Source organism: Marmota flaviventris, chromosome 1 (assembly GCF_047511675.1).
Source record: "Marmota flaviventris isolate mMarFla1 chromosome 1, mMarFla1.hap1, whole genome shotgun sequence".
Taxonomy (NCBI): Eukaryota; Metazoa; Chordata; class Mammalia; order Rodentia; family Sciuridae; genus Marmota; species Marmota flaviventris.
Window position 1 is genome coordinate 25,577,690 of NC_092498.1, and position 19,774 is coordinate 25,597,463.

General features: G+C 39.4%; 1 protein-coding gene across 1 annotated transcript in view; it reads right to left on the reverse strand.

Annotated features, from left to right (window-relative positions):
• Nucleotides 1-10,530: 10,530 nt before the first annotated feature.
• The window catches only part of Cdk14 (cyclin dependent kinase 14), a 767,749-nt gene continuing 758,505 nt past the window's right edge, over nucleotides 10,531-19,774 (reverse strand). Inside the window, exon 15 of the mRNA XM_071612068.1 lies at nucleotides 10,531-10,975. The gene's annotated coding sequence lies outside the window, so the exon portion shown is untranslated. The remainder of the gene's footprint in view (nucleotides 10,976-19,774) is intronic.

Sequence of the window (19,774 nt, forward strand, 5' to 3'; positions counted from 1 at the left end):
AATCTCAGCCTCAAAACAGTTAAACAGTTTAATCAAGGTGCCAAAAATCAGTAAGTGCAGAGTAGGTCTTGAATCTGACCAGAATCCCTGGACTTCCATGGAGTAACACCATGTATACAATTCCACTCCCAAAAATTATAGAAGAAAATGTGGTTTCTGGGTGCCCATCATGTTGGTTCTTCAATATTTAACATAGCTTTCTGTAGCCAGAATATATATGGTAGGGGTATAAACACTTGGATTCACTGATGAATTAGATCAGCATTTTCCAAATTCTTTTTTTTGTGAAATACAATATCTTCCCTAAGGGTAATTTATAAAATAAATCTGGTCACAAAAGTTTGGGAAAAGACCATACGACAAGTCCTAAGTTTAAGAACCTTTTCAAAACTTTGTCTTATTTAGTCTCTCTCTCTCTCTCTCTCTCTCTCTCTCTCTCTCTCTCTCTCACACACACACACACACACCCACACAAAGAAAAATTACATCAATATTTTGTTTGACATTTTGCTTTCAGAAATGCTGGATTAAACTGCGTATATTTTATTTGATTAGATTCTTACTTCAGCATCACTTTGGTATTTCAAGAGCAAAAAAGGAAAACTTGACCTGTTGCATCTGGAGTTCCTGACTTCTCTCCTAGAATTCCTAGGGAAGGTATGTTGATTGGTTAGGGAGCCCTTCTGATAGAGAAAGAACAAACTCTTCTATTCCCTTCTGGGCAGCATCACCTAGGAGTCTATTATATTGTCTTTCTAGAGACACAATAGGTATAACTGCCTAAATCTTCTACACAGATCTCAACCTCATTTCCTTCTTGAATTTCCAGCTCAGAAATCTCTGCATAAGCTAATTCTTTTCTACTAAAACGTCCGTATTATTTTGCAACAATTTTAAAGTTAAATCTTTTCTTTCTTCATTCTTACATGAATAGGTTCTTGACATTGATGAGATACTTCTTTCATTCATTCACACTTAGAGCCTCAATTTATATCTCTCTTTGAAACATCCATTCTTTTATATTTAACTTTCTTTAAAACAATTTATCAAGAGATTGTCATGTACCACATATTCTCTCTCCTATGCAGAAGTTGAAAAAAAAAAAAAAGTCAACCTGAATGTGGAATGACTAGAGGTTGGGAAGTGAGGGGGAAGGTGGATAAAGGGAGGCTGAATTTGTTCAGTGAACACTGTATGCATCTACTGTAATATCACACTGAACCCCATAAATATGTACCATTAGTACACATCAGTGAAAAAATAAAAGGGATTGCCAGCATGACTATCTTGACTTTTATCTTACAGGATACTCATACCTGATTTGTGTTAAGGTCACAAACTAACATATCTCTTGAGAGTCAGCCATGATTTGTTATAATTTACATTTTGAGTATGATAAGATATAAAGATTAAATGCAAATGGTTGTGTTTCAAAATATGAGTCATGGATTACTTGTACACAAAACTCACGAAACAATTTGGAAAAAAAAAGTAAATTTAAATAGGAAAAAAAAATCACCATTACTGAATTTTCATCAACAAGTTAAGAAAATAGTTACCCCAATCTTTTTGTAATTCAAAAATTAAACTATAAAAGGTGATTATTATTCTATTTCTCTGAAAGATCATATATAAAGAGCTGTTCATGACTTTGCCTTAATTAGTTCTGTTGTCATTGTGCAATTGGAATAGTGTGTACTGTCCTGGGAAAACTTTTGCAGAACTTACATGCATTTGTATTAGATTTAGAATGTTGTCCTGCGAGGCTCTGGCAAAAAAAATATAGATGAACCCTTGTAAATTAAAACCTTATGCCTCCTGGGCTTAAAGGGGCCTCGGTGAGTGCTAAGATATGGGGAGCTGAGTTTGCAATCATTTTGGTGCAGAAAGAAATTTTTAGGAGAAGAAGCAAAACTTGTGCTTCTATAAATGAAAATTTCTGTTTCCTCTTCTCAATGGAGACTTAAGAAATTGACTTGCATGTCACTTGACTTTTTGGTGTGTGTCTGTGGGAAATAATGTTATATAGCTTTTAAAATCATAATCTTATCAAATCATTTTACTTTTCTTTAGTTGTTTCATGCTTTAACCTGAAATTCCTTTTATCATGGAGAAAGTAAACAGGAAGTCAATCCAGTTTCTAAAATGTTGGTACAAATTCTTAAAATAACATTCTTTGGAATTATGATTAAGAGCAAATGGAGCATGCACCTAGGCATTTTCATTTCTTAGCCAGGGTAAAGAAATGCACTGGGCTATTTGTGCTTTATTATAAATCAAAGGCCGAAGATAACTCTAGTGGGGGGGGGGGGAGAGAGAGAGAGCATTTTCCCCATGAAAGTTATCATAGAACCTTATAGTACCTGACTGTCACACTCTGATTCAGGTAGTAGGGTTATCACCCTCATTCAACAGAAATGGAGACTGAAGAAATTGACTTGCATGTCAGTGGGGAAACAAAAATTCAAATGTAGTTACCACATGCATTTGGATAGCTGCATGCCAAAGAAAACAGATACATTCCATGGATTTTGAAACTTAATTAAAGAAAGTTCATTAGGAAATATAAAACTCTTCCAAGAACCTAGTTCTAAGACAGTCATTTGGATCTTTTGGCATAAGGGATATCAAACACCTAAGGGCGATGTCAGAAGGCCATTTCTTACACTTGATGATGATTTAAAAAAAAAAAAAACAGGTTACAATGGCAAATCAATTTTATTTCTGAAAGTGTGTCTATAGGGAGGTAAAACAATGTATAACTTTCCTTTGATCTGAGTTGAACTAGGGGTAGACGTTCAGGAGAGGTACTCTTCAATCTCACATTTATTTCTGCATCTAAAGAAAGGTAGGGACATCATAGTGTTCTTCAGGGCTGGGTAAAAGGCACTGTGGTTTCTTTTATTATGGAGAATCTGTCTTCTTTTACTGAGCCTCAGTTTCCTCATTTGTAAATCAGAATGATAATCTAATGGATGTTGTTTATCTTGCTGGCTTTAACATAGGGTAATTATGATTGCAACAAAGAGATATGTATGTTTACATTTGAAAGTCAGACGGTTAATCAATAGGCAAGTGCATTGGTTAAAACCTAGCACATTGATTTTTAGGAATCTCTGCCTTTTTGATGAGATAGGATGGGATGCAATTGCAGTCCATTTCAACCCAGGGCTTTAATTTCGGCTTTCATTTCCCCTCAGTTCTCTCAAGCACAGAAGTAAGAGAAATCTCTGTTACAGGGGCTAATTTGTGCTTCCCCTTGGAGCCTTTCAGTCTGTGGAGGTCATGTAGCATTCTGTTTGCTTCAGGCCCTTTAGATTAACACAGAACTTTTAGCTTAGAAAGAAAATAAACTTTAAAATCATTAGAAACTAAATATGCATTTGAAAAAATATGCACACAGATCAAGATTGGATCTGATGATTTCACAATGGTTAAATTTCCCTTGTATCACTTTATCGCCTCCAGACCTGTTAGTGTTCCACATACACATTGCCATGTAACAAAGGGTCCCAAATTTAGTGGCATGACTTTATATCCATTACATTATTGTCATGACTCCTGGGGCCAGGAACATGGACAGGGACAACATGAATGACTTTGTGCTCCACAAAGTCTGCGAACTCAGCTAAGAAGACTGCAGCAGCTAAGCAACTAAGGCAGTCAAGGGTTGAAACAATGGGAGCTAGAGTTTCCCATTCCAGACTGCCCAGCCCATTGAGGTGGGGGGTGACTGGACTTTGATGGGACTCTCAGCCAGAGAGCTTACCTTCTTGAGCATGAAAGTCTTAGGATAGTCATGGACTTCTCATGTGGAGGCTCAGGGTTCCAGCAAACAAGGGGGACACTACATGTTCTTTTACCGTCTAGGCGTGGAAGTCATACAGTGCCATTTTCATAGTATTCGAATGGTCAAAGAAGTCACATACTACAATGACACAGCCACATCAATGTTTGTAGCAGCTCAACTCACAATAGCTAAACTATGGAACCAACTGGGTGCCCTTCTACAGATGAATGGATAAAGAAAATGTGATACACACCCACACACACACTGGAATATTACTCAGCCTTAAAGAAGAACGAAATGATGGCATTTATCAGTTAATGTATGGAGCTAGAGAATATCATGCTAAGTGAAATAAGCCAATCCTAAAAAACCAAAGGTTGAATGTTTTTTCTGATATACAGAAGCTAATTCACAATAGGGGTGGGGGTGGGGCTAGGGAGGAATAGAGGTACTTTGGATTAGGCAGAGGGAAGTGAAAGGAGGGGAAGGATATGGGGGTAGGAAGAACAGTAGCATGAAAGGGACATTATTACCTTATGTGCATATATGAGTACATGACTGGTGTGATTCCACATCTTGTACAACCAGAAGAACGAGAAGTTATACTCTATTTATGTATGATGTTTCAAAATGCATTCCATTGCCATGTATAACTAATTAGAACAAATAAAAAAATAACATTTACTGGGTACTTACTATGTGCTAGTTAAGTCCCACATCAGTTCTTCAAGAGATGTCTTATCATATTTCCATTTCACAGATGAGGAAAGTGAAAGTGGCTTAGAGAGGCCGAGGTTGGGTGGGTCAGACCCTAATTAAAACCAGAATGGAGATTTTAACCAAGACTGGCTATAGCAAAAAGGAGCTTAACCAAAGGGTTATATAATTCCTCCTCAACTAACCAGAGAAAAACCTTTGAAGAACTGTTAAAAATGTTAAAGATATGGCCTCTCACAAGCATTGAAAAATGTTTTGATAAAATTCTTACTAAAAAGGTCAGGTGGTTTCAGATCCACAGCAATTGAACAAAACATCTCACCTCTGCATAGACACCTATACCCAGGCAGAGTATTTTCCTAACAGGATTGTGCAAGATCCAACTAGCAGAGCTGAAACCTTTCCCAAGAAGAATGAGGTGAGTCAGGAGGCCTGAGGCTGACTGTATTGTGACTGCTGGGAAATCAGGCTTTTGTCCTTGACTCTTACTTAGATATCACTCCCTAATTCAGAAATGGTTTCACATCCAGAATTTGTCTGTTATCATGACGTTATAATGTAGAACTGTTTCATCTTTCAGGGCAATTAGAAAGTAGATAGCTGAAGCTCAGGAATACCAGGCTCCCATTTCTTAAACTCAATTTTCATACGTCAGACCACATTATCTAATGGGTTCATATCTATACAAAATATAAAATTACAAGTAGACTCACCTCTGTGAGAAATTAAAAACCTGTGTCCCATAGGAGCTCTCCTTCTTACTAAAATACTTCAATTTGCAGATAGAAGAATGTAACCCTTGTGATGCCAACCACAGAAGTTGGGGGGATAGATGGTAATCCCAGAGCTCTGATGCTTTAGAACGAATTTAGAGACTGAAATGTTAACTCTGCCAGTCCTGTTTCCAATTTTCCTCATACGTGGGGATTAGTAGAGACAGGAAATAGGATTTTCCCCATCCCTCATTTCCATCTAACACCAGCAGCTCTCTCTGTTTCAATTCAAAGTTTTTCTTACCAAATGACGGTCATGGCAGATCTGTTCTCACACACTGGCCACCAGAAACTCTGTTAGCCTTGCTCCTACTTCCATAGCTGCCTTTTCTCCAGTCAGTCTACTGTGGACATACTGCTCCCCAGAGCTGCATTTCCCTGTCTCTTCACTGCCCAAGTTTAGAAAGATTTTTCCTGACTATGGCAAGAAAGATTCTTCAGTCTTGGCGACCAATGGTACATGGGGTCTTTATTCTTTCTGCCATAACATAGCATATTTTCCAATAGTTGAGGTAAGTAACTACCCAAGCAGTTGAATCAAAGGTTTCAATTCAAAGTTTTTCTTACCAAGAGGAAACCCAAACCTACAGTGGCCCCTTAACCCTCCCATTCAGCCAAAGTGAAGTTTCATTATTTCCCAGGAACTTTTCAAAGAAATATGAGTCTTGTATTTCCATCTATTTGACCATGGGTACTTGGTGCTCAAGATACAAAAGCAAACAGGGCAGACACCTTCACTATCTTCATGGAACTTTCCTTCTATCTCCTACACAGGACACAGGCTACATGCTGGACCATTCGTTCATATATGCATGCATGAGTGCATTCCAGTTGGTTTAAATTGTTAAATCTTTTGTTTGGGAGTTGTAGATAACTGTAGATAGGTTCATCAAAGAAAGCAATGTGTGGTAAAGTGAATGCATGGGAAAGTCACAGCCATGTCTAACAGGATTCAAAGAAGAAATAAACAAGTGCATGGACAAAATTAGCTGTACCTCTTTGGCAGGAATTTATGAATCATCCTTCAGATAGGCTTCATTGATGTGACTTAGTTATCAACAACTCCAAGTCAGTTAATTGGGGAACATCATTGGTCCAGCTTGAGGGTAACATCTGCCCCTGGACTAATTGGTCTGGGTCAGGGTTACTGGTCTTAAAGGATAATCATAGTTGTTGGGGGCTATCACTGGGTTAGGACCCCAGAGAAGAAGTCAAAGAGCCTCTGCAAAAATTGTTTATATAACAGAGGAAGGAATTGTCCCAAGAGCATCTGACAAAAGTATCAGATCAAAGAAAGTTTCATTATGGAGGAGAAATATAGTTCTGTCACCCAAAGGATGAAAAGTAGTTAGCTAAGTCAAAAGGGAAAATGGGGGAAGGAGAAAGAGTGGAGCATCATGATAAACAGAAAAGGTGTCTGCAAAAACTTAGAGGCAAGAAAGAATAAGGCACATTTGAGAACTGATAAGAGGCTGGTTATAGTCAAGGCCATAGCTCTTCTCTGGTGGACTGGAAGTCTTTTCTCAGACTTTACCTTTGTCATCAGATCTCCCAGGAAGTCAACAGGAGTCCTGATGACCAGAAAGCATATTCCTGAGTTCCTGGGTAGGATTTCTTTCAGCTGGTCCTTCTCTAGTATTGGTAATAAAGTTAGTTGACACCTCTGATTTATGGTTGTTTTTGCCTTTCGGGAATGCTTATTTTCTTTGCAGAAATATATTGGCTTTTCTTTTTGAAAAAAAGAAAATGATTGATGAAAATTTACTTCACTTCTTTCTCTAGATTTAATAGCAATGCCACCTAATCTTTGTGTCTATAAAACAGACCTATATAAATTCTAATAGAATTTTAAATAGTTTTAAAAGCAGCTCTTGAATTCTAGGAGTCTGTAAAATCATTTTTCTATTAGTCTAAGGCCAGAAATTGAGCTGTTGGAGTAGCATAAGATGAGATTTTGACCCGCATTTATTAACACTTCAAGGAATAATTATAAATTGATATTGTGATAACTGTGGTGATTTGAGCTGAGAAAACGTGGAAGTTTGTGGTGGACTAAAGACAATCAAAATTCCTTACCTTTTCTCCCACTGGAGATGGGATTTATTTCCCTTCCCCTAATCTGGGTTGAGCTTGATATTCACTCTGAGCAATAGGAGGAGGAAAAGGAGGAGGAGGAGGAGGAGGAGGAGGAGGAGGAGGAGGAGGAGGAGGAGGAGGAGGAAGAAGAAGAAGAAGAAGAAGAAGAAGAAGAAGAAGAAGAAGAAGAAGAAGAAGAAGAAGAAGAAGAAGAGGAGGAGGAGGAAGAAGAGGAGATCATCCTGTGCTGGGTCCAGGCCTAGCCCTGAAAAGACAGAAGCTTCCAGGTTTGTGCTCTTGGAAGCCAGTCGCCATGTTATCAAGAAACTCCAGTGGACTGCTGAACAACGCAGGTGCACAGGAAGTCCAGGAGTTGGAGGTGCCATCTTATGGGTATCAGCACCAGACAAGCTTCCAGCTGAGTATGGCTCTCAGTGACCTCAGCCACATGCTGTGGAGCAGCTCTGCCAGCTCAGCCCAGTCAACCCACTGTCTTTTAAGGTACTTTGTTATATAGCAATAGATACCAAAGCAGGCTCCATGTGGGGTTCTTCCCCCTACCCCTTTTTAATAGAATTTTTTTATTGTTTTCTTTACTTTTTGGAATTTTTAAAAATTTTATTAATACTTATAAGTTGTTTTACTAATAATTGACTCAAACAGCATATAGTAAAATTGAAATCTTCCCTCCTTTCTCCTAGTTACTCACAGAGGCAACCACTTCTGCCAGTATAAACACAAACATATATAGTATCTCTGCTTCCCAATTTTTTAACATTATGTTAAAATGTAAAATTATTTTACTTTTAATACTACTTTATACCTACTTCTCATTACTTGCCAATATATTTCAGAGATAGTTTCATACTAAAATGTCTCATTCTTTTAATGACTATAAAATATTCAACTACATGATGGATGTATCATAATTTATTTTTAAAAATCCCCCATTCATTGGTGTTTGCTTCTAATCACTTATTGAAAATAAAATTACAATAAATGTACTTTTATGTATTATTTCATACATCTGCAAGCCCATGAATATATTCTTAGAAATAAAATTGCTACACAAAACAGTATGTCCATTTTTAATTTGATAGCTGATACCAAATTATCCTCCATACCAAATTGTAACAAGAATGCCCATATCTCTACACCTTGTCTAATATATCCAGAACAAATTCTTATATATAGTTTGTTGTGGTTTTACAAAATCGATTCTCTAAGATTCTCTGATAATTATGATTTCACCTCTATTTCTTTGTTATTTCATATTTCATTTCTCTCTCTTATTGATTTGTGTTGGTTAGAACTTTCAGAAGAATATTAATTAACACTGATGGTATTGAACACAAATGTTCTATACTTAATCTAAAGAGACTATGTCTGCTTTTTTTCCACCAAAAGTAAAGCTGAAAAATAAGAGTAAATCTGATGAGAAACAGGTATTTTTTTGTTTGTTTTTAGGACATATTGTCCATCTAGTCCCATTATGGAGAGTGGTTATCAAGAAAGGATATTACATTTTTTCAACTTTCAACCTCTGTGGAGTAGTCAGATAAATTTGGTCTCCTTCAATCTGTGAATATGATGAATTAAATGAACAGGTTTCCTAATTTTCAGTTCTATTTCTATCTTTAAGGTAAAACATCGTATACTTGATCATAATCTTTGATTTTTTGCTGCTTTCTTGTTAATATTTTTATTTAAAGCCCTGCACTTTTATTTATAAATGGAACCCATCTATTGTTTCACAGGAAACTTGGTGAGAAAATACTCCATGAGACACAAAAGTAATAATAGTGTGAGTGGATAATCCCAGTGGAGAAATTCCAGTAAATGGAGAAAATGCTGAGGATAAGGGTGGCCACCTCTCCGGGGAAAGAGGAATGGGGGTGAACATTCCCCAAATCCTAAGTTGTCAGGAGAAAAAACAAAAAGGCTCACATCGGACTGTTGGATCCCAGTCAAGGAGAGGTGAAGATCTTATGCCGAGGAGAAGTTAGTGCTTATAATAACCTATTTGGAGAAATACCAAATTACATGTATAATAAACACACAGTCTAATATAAAAATATTAAGTCACAAACAGCAATTTCTTAAACATCCTTAACACTGATTTAAAAAAAGAATTTTTTTTTCCTATAAAAAACATTTAGTAGAAAAATAAAAAAATTATCAGATTAGGCTTTGAGGTTTCAACCTCCACCCCATATATTATTCATCCAAGTGAATAGCGTTTTCATTTCTTCTTGGTGGAACAGTTTCTCCAGCACAGTGTTTATAACCAGGGAGGAAGAGATACCAGAGAGATGGCTCTTCAGGGAAACTATGACTTCCCCTCCCTCAGGCGGTGGGCAGAGTGGAGGCAAGCAGGCAAGTAGACATCCCAGGTGTGGTAGAAGTGGCATCTGGAAGTCCTTCTCCTTTCCATGACCCTGGAAAGCTTATTTGGTGTTCTCCCACAGGAGAGGAGAGCTGAACCTGAAAATGTTCTCAAGCGTTCTGGAAGTCTACAACCCAGAGGAGGACGCAGTCTGACTTTTATTTTTTTAAATGTTTGAGTTTAGCAATGATATCACCAGGAGCTATTAAGCTTAATATGGGATGAGCTAATTTACAAGGTTTATTAACACACGACATTGGACATTCCCCGATTCTGCAGCTCATTATGTGGGTGACTTTGGCTAAGGTTTATTTAATGATGTGAGTCTCAGTTTTCTCATCTGTAAAATGGCTGTTATAAACATAGCTTCTTGGATTACCTCACTGGGGAGTTGTGTAAGGATCAAATGACCTAATGAATGTGAAATATATATATATATATATATATATATATATATATATATCTCACATTGAAACCATTCTCTAAAAATAAGGTACACTGCATGAGTCACTTGTGAAAAATATCTTCATTTATTATAACAATTCATCCCAATTGTTAGCTAAATAGGAAGATTCTACCCACAATAGGGTTATCAGACCAACTACTGACATAGGATAAAGCCCTTGACCAGTATGGTAAAGAAAGAGTTTATTTTTCAACAAATAACTATTAAAAGTACAATGACTGCAAAATGTTCATTAAAGGTCTGAACTCGGGAATTGAACCATTTGGATTCAAATCCCAGCTCTGGTACTTATCACCTGAGGATCCTAGGCAAGTTTCCTGACTTCTCTGTGGTTTGGTTTGTATACTATGAGGGATGTGGTCATTATGAGGATTTAATGATTTCATATTTAGAAAACACTTGAAATTGTGTCTGACACATGTGAGTGCTGCATAAAGACTTATTTTAAAAGTTATATGGCAGGTGATTCTGGAATTAAACCTCTATACTGGCTAATTGGAGAAGGTGAGTGCCATTGATGCCATACCAAATGTAAGTTTTAAACAGCCTTTGGGTTTACAGACCTAAGTGTAAATATTTTCGCTTTCAGCATTTAGTATAAAACTCACACATACGTCCATTACAAATACTTCCTTTAGACAACATCAAGCCAATGTTTAGATCTGTGATCACAGATTTGATCGGACTGGGCAATCCACTTAACCTCTTCATCCTTCAGCTCCCCTCTGCAGATGTGCAATAAAAAATGCTGGCTTCACAAGGGTGTCCTAAGATGAAAACAAGATAACATTTGTAAAACTTTGACTGCTTGCTGGGAGAGGCGCCACCTAAATGCAGATTATAATTATTAACATCATCTCATATCCCACTGGAGACTGGTTCAAATGCCATTATCCTATTAAATGACTAAAGCCAATCTTAAAAATTATAATGTCAGGGGCTTGAAGAGCTAGGAACATGGTGCCAGACATCTTCCTGTGTGAAAGTAGTTGAGATGGTGCCACCAGACTCTGCTGTGTTGAAAGTCACTTGGAGCACTCCTCAGGTTCCTCTTGGGTGGAGCCTAAGAGGGATGCTTAAGCACTTTGCAAGGATAGCTCTCTTGGGGTTCCCATCTGTAGCTCACAAATGTTAGCAAGTTCACAGGAATCTGGAGCAGAAAGACTTCCTACCTGAAGTTCATTAGCCACTTACAAAGCTCTTTAGAGAGGTTTAAAATTTTGTGGAACTCAAGTGACTTTAATCTTCTCTCACCTATCCCAGGTTTTCATGGGAGAGACAGTAGCTGACATGTTCAACAAGTAAATGAATAAACTGAAAGAGGTAGAAATAAGCAAAGTGACTTTAGGTGGTACACAGATGTAATTACATACACACATAGAGTGTGTGTGTGTGTATGTGTGTGTGCGCGTGCGCATGGGCATTTATAAAAGTTAATACAGGACATGAAACCTGTACATTCATGAATATTATTGCTTTGGACAAAGATAAAGTTGGTATTGAAAAAGATGGCTGGTAGTAAAGAAAAAATGTATTTGACTTAAAGAGAAAACTTAGGTAATTAATAGTAATAGAAAATAATAATGCCGTTTTTAAAGCAAAAATCACAACAAAAGTTAAGGAAACATCTGCGAAGAAAGATGAGAACGTTTGTTTCTTGTTTTCAAATTTCCAAGTATGGGATTTAGATCCCAGGACAGAAGTTAGAGAAAAATGGTTTCTTCCGTCAGGATTGATCACCACTGTTTGGGAAGCCTTTTTACATGCTTTTAGTCATTTTCAGGTCAAGCATGATTGTTTCTGTTTAATTGATGAGGAAACAGACTTAGTATCCTTGAAAAGTTGTGCAATAGCAAACTGGCAAGTGAATAAAAATCTGCATATGTTGAAATACTGTTTAGGGAAGGGAATCATATGCTAAGTGCTTTTTACAAAATAGAGAACTGTTTACTGAAACTAGCGGAAACCCATTTAACTTCTCAGAAACCCGCAAATATAACGGTGTTCCCATTTATCATGGGTCTCTCATCTACCCTGTTGCTGAGCACTGTGCTGGATGAGGGGGACCTAGTGGGGGGTCGCCTGGTTTGTTCTTTCAGGGACTTAAATCTGGACAGAGGCAACACATAGCCAGCCCTTTCAGGCCCCCCAGTCACATTTTGCTTGAATAATGGGGATGTGAAAGTGGTTTTAAAATGTTATCATTTAAGTATCTGAGTATTTCACCTAAAAATCTGATGCCTGACTTCTCTTAAAATTAGGCATGACCAAGTCTGAATTCCTGCCTAACAAGACTTCCGCTGGGGCTCTGTGCTCTCTCTCAAGTCTGATAGAGCCCTTCCTGTCTCTCACATCTCCTTTACTTATTTGCTTTGAAGCCTCAGTTGCAAAAAGCAGGCAGACAAACTCTCACCGATGAGCTCTCCCTGGGGAATGATCAAATGAGCTCAGGCAACAGTCCCCTAACATGTGGGACACCCAAGGTGGGGTGAGTCAACCATAGAGCTTAAGGTTAAATATTAAAACAAATATAATTTTGTATGCTACCTGAAACGGGTTTTTACTTCTTTGTTGACAAAATTCTTGCGCATTATTTGCCATTCATACCACAACTTTGAGAAGTAGAAGAGGCAGGAATCATCATCCACATTTTACTGATTAGGGAATTGAAATCCAAAATGGAAAGAAGTCTCCTGGAGGTGAAGCCTGGAACTAGAGTTGGGTACCAGAGATTTCTTAAGAAATTGCTCTACAGGAAAATCCTGGCAGGGCAGAGAGCAGCAGGAGAGGGAAGGCAAGAATGTAGCCTCAGGGAAAGGCCACTCTGGCCTGGACCCTTGAGGGGGCTCTGAAGCATAACTGCACCACAGAATTGCTCTCGATGAGCCCAAGTGCCAACTTTCTGTACCCCTTATCAATCATTTGCTGGCTGTGGCCTTCCCTCATTAGCTTCCTGGGTGAGATGGCTCCTCTGTTAGCCCAGGGCAATTTCCCCAGAAATAGGGGCATCCCTGGGCTTTCAGCAGTCCATATTGGAAGCAGCTGCAGAAGGGTTCACCAGCCCAGTTAATAGGATCTGGGAGGGGGGGACACCACAGCATCTTCCACAAACACTGAACACATGGTTAGAGTGAGATCCACCCAAAGGCATTCTCCTCCAGCACGATTTGCTACAAGATGTGCTTCAGGGGGTGGAACTTTCAGAAAATACACAGGGTTCCTTTCCAAACAGGAAAGGTCTCAGTCTACATTTTGAGCATCCACGAGGAAATGGTCCTAGGTTTACAAACTTTTCATAGTGCGTTCTGTGCAAACGATAGAAATAGTTGGACCTTAAAATCTAAGACTTTATAGATCAATAGATAACAGTAGGTGTCTAGATACACATACTTATTTCACGTGTGTATACACATATGAAATATCTTTTGCTGCACATATAGATACAAGGTATGACTGTTCATGTTTGTCTGGAAAAAAAAATATCTTGCCCCAGAAATGGAAAAGCTTTGTGTTCGAAGGGTTTAGAAAGTAAATCCTTCTTCAACAGAGCCTACCCCCTTGGGCTTTGTCATAAGAAGGAAGAAAGAATTTTCAAGAAATACCAGGTCGTCCTTCTGGCATATTCCTACTTTGTTCTGAGCTCAGAAGTGCATTTCATCAAGTAGAGAAGTGTGGGTTTTGCTAAGTGTGAATAGAAGAGAAAAAGCGGGGAATGAATCTAAGGTGGTATAAAACAGAGTTGCATTTTTAACCTTTAACAAATTTTTAGGTAGTTTACATAATTCTCCTTATTAAAGGATGCTAATTGTACGTATATCCCTCATGGTGGGAGACGTTCAATATTAGCAATTATGTCTGACTAAGGAGAAAATAAACAGGGAAACGTCCAAGGTAAGACCGCTTATTTTATTTCTTCCCTGATTTCTGTCCACAAAACCTTCAAGATACCATTCCAAAGCTATTATCATAACTGAAATATTTTACATGATGGAAAGCACGGGTACCTCAGATCTCCTTTTGCATGACAAATGTTTAATTAGAAAAATAATAGGATGGAAATGAAATTGGTATTTACTATGACTGGAACAGAGAATTGTCCTAGAGAAGAAAATTCAGTTTTAATTCACCAAAGGCAAAAAGAAAAGGGGGTGGAGGGGGGAAGCAAGTAAGAAAGAAAAGAATCTTAAGTGAATGCTGGAGAGAAACCAGAGACTAAAGTGTGTGGATTGTGCCTGTAATTGGGGTGGAATCAATCTTCCAGTGTCTCTGTGTCTGTGAGACACACACACACACACACACACACACACACAAACACAGCCCAATGCAATCATAATAGTAATTATAAGAGAAGAATGTGGTAGTTGAAGAAGTCCTTTTAATTGCTTCTTTAAAAAAAAAAAATTCAGGTCCTCTAAATGTTGCATCTCCATCAGATTAGATAAACTGTATACCAAATTAGCATATGGTCCAATTCTGCACTGCATTAGCAACCTAATTATAACTGTGAAATAATTCAGTGTGGAACCATATGCTAAAATATGGTAATTGCTATTGTATGGTTTGGGAAGAACTCGTTGTGTTTTCCCCTGTCTTTTTGAGTCACTGTTGATAACTGTTTCCTTTGGTCAGCGAGTCAGAGGCCATGAGATTCTTCCTTATCACAGAACACCAATGAACCGCCAGCGCGATCCCTCCTTTTGCCATTTCTTTGTAGTTTTCCATTTCCTTAACAGGAATAATCTTGTCATAGTAAAAGTGAACAAGGCTCTGCACAAGCTGGGTCCCCGAATCCTTTGTTTATCTCAGCTCTACTCTCCTGGGTGCTGGGTACTATGGGGTTGGGCTTCTGGCTACTTCCTGTGCAGTAATTACCCAGGTGCTTTGTGTGAGAAGGGCTGTTCCCTGTTCTTATGAGCTAGTGTCCTCAAGCAGTGACAGCTGTCTTTAGGGGTGGACATCCCACACTGGGTGTTCTGTGGTAGATCTGGTGGCCAGTACAAGAAAGGCAGCCCATGGGAGGGGAGGAGGAACAGGCAGGTAGGGTGTGGCTGGGGGTGGTAGGTCTCCTCTGAGGCCTATATTTTGTCCCTGGTGAGCAGAGCTTTCTCTCTTCTCCCTGATGGCCGTGTCTTAAGCCACTTTCCTCCCACACCCTTCCAGCAAGATGTGCTGCCCCATCTCAGGTCCAGAACAATGAAGTTGGCCATCTGTGGACTGAGACCTCAGAAAGTATGAGCCCCAAAGAAACTTTCCCTCCTCTATATTGTTCTTGTCAAGTCTTTTGGCCACAGCAATGAAAAAAAAGTTGACTAAAATATGAGATAATAGTGGAGAGTGTGGGAAGGTAGGTAACCTCGATAAGACTGGAAAATACAAGATCAGCAGGAGCCATCACTTTGGGAACATGAGTGTCAGGGAGGAGCCTCATGACCCTGGAACCTGAGCTGCAGGCACAGTGGTGGCAGGAGCCGTCTGGCAGATGTACTACCTTGTGGGAGGTCCCTTCCTCTCAGTCTCTATTGCTAAATACCAATACCCAAATCCAAGCCAATATCACTTCATATCAGGACTATTAACTGCAAGGGGCTTTTAACTGATCTTCTTGTTGTATCCCCTCAAATCCACCCTCCTCACAATTACCAGAATGATCTTTCCAAATGCACATCAGACAATTTCCTCATAGTGCTTAAACGTCCTTGGTGGCTCCCCTTCACGTCAAGAACCAAAGACAAGCTCATCAACAAGACCTCCATGAGCTAGCCCTGCCTGCCTCTGCCCCATACCTCATGCCCTGGAAAGAGCCACCTGCTCGTGTGCCCATCCCACCAGAGTGCTTTGGATACATTGTCACTCAGCTGGGGTCTAAGATCCTAGGGGTTGCTGTCAGCCAGTTCTGGGTTTGACTACTGGCTCTGGCATGTGACTAAGTTTGCCTCCTGAGCCTCAGGTGTGGAGCGAGGATGATCTGCTTCACAGGACTAATTGTGAATGAAATAGCAAATTTACAACACATGTCATAGTTCCCAGTGTGTAGTAAGTGTTCGGTGTATTTTGCCCATTCCTCCTGTTGTTATGATGATGTAAGTTTGAAGACTGAGCGTAGTCGTCTCCTGGAAGTTTTCCCTGTTCTGCCTTCAATTTCATAGGTAGTATTAAGCATTCCTCTTGAGTGCTTCTTATTCCCTGAGCATCACTCCTGTTGTACAATACTGCATTTATTATCTTGTCTTCAAATATTGCTTCAGACTGTGAATCTCCTGAAAGCAAAGACTGTGTTGTCACAATCATTCCCAGATCCTGGGTGTCTGGCACCATCCCTATCACCAAGTAGGTGCTCTGTTTGGGTTAGTGCTCTGAGTGGACATGGCTGAGTCAAGAAGGAGTAGGCTTGTAATTTCCATGCAAAAGGAATATATTTACAGACACCAGAATGAATCCAGGTGAAGAGGGAGAGTTACAGAGGGTCACACACCCTGGTGGTCAGATGGCAGAATCAGCGGACGGAATCTGGATCACAGGTTCAGGAGGGTGCAAGGGCAGGACATTAAGCCCATGATTCCCAAGGCAGTATGTTCTTTATCTTCCTCTGGGAAGGGAGGTCCCTTGGATTCCTCCTGACTAGGGTTGGGAAGAAAGGCAGGAAGCAATTTACAATAGCCAAATTATGGAACCAACCTAGGTACCCTTCAACAGATGAATGGGTAAAGAAAGTGTGGTAAAGATACACAATGGAATATTACTCAGCCTTAAAGAAGAATGAAATTATGGCATTTGCCGGTAAATGGATGAAGATGGAGAATATCATGCTAAGCAAATCAGCTAATCTCCCCCAAAACAAAGGCTGAATGTTTTCTCTGATATGTGGATGCTAATTCATAATAGGGGGTGGGGCTCAGTAAAAATAGAGATACTTTGGATCAGGCAGAGGGGAGTAAAGGGAGGGGAGGGGAATCTGGGGTCAGGAATGATTGTAGAATAAATCAGATATGATTCCACAACCAGTGTGACTCTACATCATGTACCACCAGAAGAATGAGAAGTCATACTCCATTTATGTATGAAAAAGAAAGGCAGGATGCAGGGCAATTTCTCATAACAAAAAGACAGTAATTTTTTTAAAAACCTGAAAAAATCAGCCCATCAGTCTCAACATGTTCTTTTCCTAATTCAAGATGTTGTGGAAATAATGTGTTCTTTTTTGGAAATTCCACCTTGGTGGTCCACAGTGAAAGAGACATCTCCTTGATGTATTCTACATTATAGTTTTGTCATTTCAGATTTGACTCCAAAGAAAGCAAACAAGCCTGAGATGGCCTACGGACCACTGAAGGTGCCCCAGCTTAGTTCTAACCACACAGAACAGAGCAGCGTGTTGAGAAGAAAAATATAAAATCAGCAGAGATAAGCCTCCTTTCTGCTTGTAGGTCACAAGATTTATGTGCATTCTTTATGGGAAAGCCTGGTTTGGGCATTTTTCCATGTGACCAAAAGAAAGAAAACAAAGTCGGATGGACAGGAAGGCAGGAAGTTCTGAGAGCTGCTTCATGGTTATTGTTACTAGGGAAACCAATTCTTTAGTATTCATGTGTTCGGCAGACGGCCATACTGCGTCTCCGAGGCTGAGGCAGAATGGCAGGAGGGAGAGGAAGGGATGAAAACATCCAGACAGACAAATACAGAAGCTGTTGTCAAAGTATGTTGTTGATTTAGCCATCAACCGTACTTTCTAGTGACTTTAAAAACGAGATCATTGCCAGCATCCAATAATTCAAAGAGCGATCGGGGGTTTGTGTTCCTTTCTATTATCATATTCACATACTGTCCACTCACTGCAAAGCAAAGCTTCTCCAGAGGAGACAAAGATTCCTGAAATCTAGTTCCATTTTGAGAAAATCATTACTGCATGAAAAGAGCCTCTAGAATTGATCTCTGTTTTCCCTATCCCCCAAAGCCTCTTTCCTTTAATATCGAAAGATGGTGGTGGCAAATGTATTGTTAATGACTTCAAAGGTGACATTCTCTCTAGCAGAGAGTGGGAGCATTTGACAAATTCTCTGAGTATCCGTCGTCCTAAAACATAAAGGAAATCCATTCCACAGAAATCAGAATCCTACAAAGACAACCATCACCCCACAGACCTGTTTATAGTTTACAGGTGGTGCTCAATTAATGGGTAGCCAAGTTCTTCAGCACATGAAAAAGCAAAGTCGAGAAATATGAAACTTTTAGTCACTGATCACAGACTCAGAGTGAAAGTAAACTGGAAGGGGCTAGAGAAGAGAATCTAATCTAATCCTTACATCCCCTCTCCTTCCAATCCCACATCCCGGGGCAATCATTAGCACAGGAATCAAGAAATTGCAATTGAGATCATGTCTGACTAGTGCTTCTCCTAGTAAGGATCTGGACAAAGGGGTAGGCAAGAACTTTCTCTTCCAGAAAATTTATCTGAATTATAATGTTTCTTAAGTGAAAAATCAGAATGTCCTGGCCCTGTTCCCTCTGATCTGCATGGCCGAGAGGAACTCACGGGGGCTTCGAGGGGTGGCTCCTGGTCTGGAGGTACTAGTATCCACCCAACTGGATTGCTCACTATTAACAGCCCAGCACGAGTTCATGTCACTGACATCCTTTCCACATGATCAGTCAGTATTAATTGGACACCAACTGTATTCAAACCCCTCTACTCGATATGGTGAAAGAGGTAAAAATGAGTAATGGTTAGCTGCGGAACTCAAAGAACCCACCATTTAGTGAATGATAAACAGAGTGAAAAATGTAAGTCTAAGCCGATCACATCCTTCCTTGGCGTTCTTTAAAATTTGTCATCTGACCTGAATTTCCCTGGCTCCTGGCCACTCTCCAGCTTCGTCGCCACAGACCTCTGGCTCGTTCCCATTTGCCTGCACCTTCTCCTCCGCTCAACCTCCAGATCTCAGTTAAAAAATCACTTCTTAAGGAAGCTTTTTAAAATTCCTCAGGTCAGGCCTCTTGCTTTATCTTTTAATTGCACCCTCTTTTTTTTTTCCCGTTGTTGCAGTAGTTGCACTTTGATCACGTATTTGGGGGATTGTTTGATACCACTTGTCTTCCCCTCTAGACTCCAAGATTCATGGGAACAGAGACTGAGAAGCTTTTGCTCATCCCTCCATCCTCTGCTCATTGTAGGTCCTGGTATAGAGCTGACTCTTGGTAGGTGTTTCTTAAATAACTAAATATACGTCCATATGGCATGTTATAAGGAAGAGGATCAAAATCCTCAAGAGCTTTTAAACAGCCAAGCTGCAAGACAGTGGTTTCTTTCTTAAAAAATTGCTATACATCCACACAGGGCCTTATGAGAATGTTTCTGGAATGAATAAAAGAATGAGTGAGTGAATGGATGATGAATTGGGCAAAATCATCTCTCATTCTCTTTTTTGTTTGTTTACATGATTATACATTACATAAATAGCAATGTTCATAATCTGTGTGTGTGTGTGTATGTGTGTGTAGCACAACTTGTGAAAGATGAGCAAAGAGAAAAAGAAAAAAAAAATAGCCAATCAAAAATTCAAGATGCAACT